Here is a 3,930-nt window from a genome sequence, read left to right as displayed (position 1 = left end):
TTCAGAAGAGGAATTCTCATCAGAGCTCATGAAGGGCATAAGGAGGTTCAATGGAATCTCTATGGTCTTTAGATGAGCCTTAGAGTCCTTTGTTTCCTCAGAGAGAAGCTCCTTATTGATCACTGGACGTCCCAGGAGGTCTTCCTCCTTGGGATTCACGTCCTCCTCTCCTTCTTTGGGTTCGGCCATGGTACTTATGTCAATGGCCTTGCACTCTCCTTTTGGATTCTCTTCTGTATTTCTTGGGAGAGTACTAGGAGGGATTTCAGTGATCCTCTTACTCAGCTGGCCCACTTGTGCTTCCAAATTTCTAATGGAAGACCTTGTTTCATTCATGAAACTCACAGTGGCCTTAGACAGATCAGAGACTAAGTTTGCTAAATTAGAAGTATTTTGTTCAGAGTTCTCTGTCTGTTGCTGAGTGGATGATGGAAAAGGTTTATTATTGTTAAACCTGTTTCTTCCACCATTATTAAAGCCTTGTTGAGGCTTTTGATCCTTCCATGAGAAATTTGGATGATTTCTCCATGATGAGTTATAGGTGTTTCCATAAGGTTCACCTAAGTAATTCACCTCTGCTATTGCAGGGTTCTCAGGATCATAAGCTTCTTCTTCATGAGAAGCCTCTTGAGTACTGTTGGATGCAGCTTGCATTCCATGCAGACTCTGAGAGATCATATTGACTTGCTGAGTCAATATTTTATTCTGAGCCAATATGGCATTCAGAGTATCAACTTCAAGAACTCCCTTCTTCATAGGCGTCCCATTACTCACAGGATTTCTTTCAGAAGTGTACATGAACTGGTTATTAGCAACCATGTCAATGAGTTCTTGAGTTTCTGCAGGCATTTTCTTTAGGTGAATGGATCCACCTGCAGAAGTGTCCAGTGACATCTTTGATAGCTCAGATAAACCATCATAGAATATATCCAGGATGGTCCATTCTGAAAGCATGTCAGAAGGACACTTTTTGGTCAACTGTTTGTATCTTTCCCAAGCTTCATAGAGGGATTCACCTTCTTTCTGTCTGAAGGTTTGAACATCAGCTCTAAGCTTGCTCAGCTTTTGAGGAGGAAAGTACTTGGCTAAGAAAGCCGTGACCAGCTTATCCCAAGAGTTCAGGCTGTCTTTGGGTTGAGAATCCAACCATAATCTAGCTCTGTCTCTTACAGCAAAAAGGAAAAGCATGAGCCTGTAGACTTCAGGATCTACTCCATTAGTCTTAACAGTATCACATATCTGCAAGAATTCAGTTAAGAACTGAAAAGGATCTTCAGATGGATGTCCATGAAACTTGCAGTTCTGCTGCATCAGAGAAACTAATTGAGGTTTCAGCTCAAAGTTGTTTGCTCCAATGGCAGGAATGGAGATGCTTCTTCCATGTAAATTGGAATTAGGTGCAGTAAAGTCATCAAGCATCTTCCTTACATTATTATTATTTTCGGCTGCCATCTCCTCTTCCTGTTCAAAAATTTCTGAAAGGTAATCTCTGGATTGTTGTATTTTAGCTTCTCTTAGTTTCCTTTTCAGAGTCCTTTCAGGTTCTGGATTTGCTTCCACAAGAATGTTCTTATCCTTGCTCCTGCTCTTATGACAAAGAGGAGGGCACAGAAAAATAATAATAATAATAGAGATCCTTTATACCACAGTATAGGGATCCCTGTGTGACTAGAAGAAGAGGGGGAGACAAAGAATGTAATGTAATGGAAGAAACACAACTGTGAGGAGGGTTGAGATGTGAGATGAGATGTTAGTAAATGAATAAATAAATAGAATAAGATGGGAGAGGGAGAATTTTCGAAAAATATTTTTGAAAAAGAGTTAGTGATTTTCGAAAATGGTTTTTGAAAAATGTTAGTATTTTTCGAAAATTTTTAAAATCAAAAATAAAAATAGGAATAATTAGTTAATTAAAAAGAAATTTTTGAAAAAGAGGGAAGATATTTTCGAAAATCAGAGAGAGAGAGAGTTAGTTAGGTAGTTTTGAAAAAGTTAAGAAACAAACAAAAAGTTAGTTAGTAGTTGAAACAAATTTTGAAAAGATAAGAAGTTAGGAGGTTAGAAAAGATATTTTGAAACCAACTTTTTGAAAAAGGTAAGATAAGAAGATATTTTAGAAATTAGTTTTGAAAAAGATTTGATTTTTAAAATCTCAATTAATGACTTGATTCATAAGAAATCACAAGATATGATTCTAGAACTTAAAGTTTGAATCTTTCTTAACAAGCAAGTAACAAACTTCAAATTTTTGAATCAAAACATTAATTGATTATGTTATTTTCGAAAATTTGATATAAAAATAAGAAAAATATTTTTGAAAAATATTTTTGGAATTTTCGAAAATAACTAAGAAATTTGAAAAAGATTTGATTTTTGAAAAAGATTTTGAAAAAGATGAGATTTTCAAATTGAAAATTTGATTTGACTCATAAGAAACAACTTGATTTTTAAAAATTTTTGAAAAAGTCAACTCAAATTTTCGAATTTGATGAGAGAAAAAAGGGAAAGATATTTTTTTTTTATTTTTGAATTTTTATGATGAGAGAGAAAAACAACAAAAAGACTCAATGCATGAAAATTTTGGATCAAAACAATGAATGCATGCATGAATGCTATGAATGTCAAGATGAACACCAAGAACACTATGAAGATCATGATGAACATCAAGAACATAATTTTGAAAAATTTTTAATGCAAGGAAAACATGCAAGACACCAAACTTAGAATTCTTCACTGCTTAGACACTAAGAATTCAAGAATGCATATGAAAAACAAGAAAAGACACAAAACATGCAAATGCAAAGATCAAACAAGAAGACTTACCAAGAATAACTTGAAGATCATGAGGAACACTATGAATGCATGAAATTTTCGAAAAATGCAAGATGCACATGCAATTGACACCAAACTTATAACATGACTCAAGACTCAAACAAGAAACACAAAATATTTTTTTTTTATTTTTATGATTTTCTAAATTTTTTTGGATTTTTATTTTATATTTTTCGAAAAATTATTTTGAAAAAGAAAATAAGGATTCCAAAATTTTTAATATGAATTCCAGGAATCTTATGCTCTAAAGCTCCAATCAAAGGGTCAGGCATGTCTTAATAGCCAGCCAAGCTTTAGTATGTAACTCAGACATGACACGCCTGACATACTCATTCCCAAAGGAATTAGATATGGCTTTACAGCCAGCCAGGCTTCAACATGCTCCATGAAACACTAGAATTCATTCTTAAAAATCCTGAAGAAAAGTATATTTTTGAAAATATTTTTAATTAAATTTTTTTCGAAAATAAAGGAAAATATTTTTGAAAAATTTTTGAAAACTTTTTGAAAATAAAATAAAAAGAAAATTACCTAATTTGAGCAACAGGATGAACCGCAGTTGTCCATACTCAAACAATCCCCGGCAACGGCGCCAAAAACTTGGTACGCGGAGTCGTGATTACACTTTAAGTATGTAAAATTCATCGCTCTTTCTTTCCCTGGTAATGGCGCCAAAAACATGATGCCAAGACCACGGTTCACAACTCCGTGTAACTGACCAGCAAGTGCACTGGGTCGTCCAAGTAATACCTTACGTGAATAAGGGTCGAATCCCACGGAGATTGTTGGTATGAAGCAAGCTATGGTCACCTTGTAAATCTCAGTTAGGCGGATATAAATTGATAATGGTGTTTTCGAAATTAATATAGTAAAAGAAGGGATAGAAATACTTATGTAAATCATTGGTGAGAGTTTCAGATAAGCGAATAGAGATGCTTTCGTTCCTCTGAACCTCTGCTTTCCTGCTATCTTCATCCAATCAGTCTTACTCCTTTCCATGGCTGGCTTTATGTGATACATCACCACTGTCAATGGCTACTTTCGGTCATCTCTCGGGAAAATGATCCAATGCCCTGTCACGGCACGGCTAATCGTCTG

At 34.8% G+C, this 3,930-nt stretch overlaps 1 non-coding gene across 1 annotated transcript; it reads left to right on the top strand.

The window, feature by feature from the left end:
* The first annotated feature begins 948 nt into the window (after nt 1-948).
* Nucleotides 949-1,056, top strand: LOC148575989 (small nucleolar RNA R71). The gene has a single exon (XR_015903189.1). It is a non-coding gene; the product is annotated as a small nucleolar RNA R71 (small nucleolar RNA).
* Nucleotides 1,057-3,930: the final 2,874 nt, after the last annotated feature.

Source organism: Arachis ipaensis, chromosome B1, assembly GCF_059453495.1.
Source record: "Arachis ipaensis isolate K30076 ecotype BB chromosome B1, ASM5945349v1, whole genome shotgun sequence".
NCBI classification, from domain to species: domain Eukaryota; kingdom Viridiplantae; phylum Streptophyta; class Magnoliopsida; order Fabales; family Fabaceae; genus Arachis; species Arachis ipaensis.
Note: the sequence above shows the minus strand (reverse complement) of the source record. Positions and strands in the feature narration are given on the sequence as shown.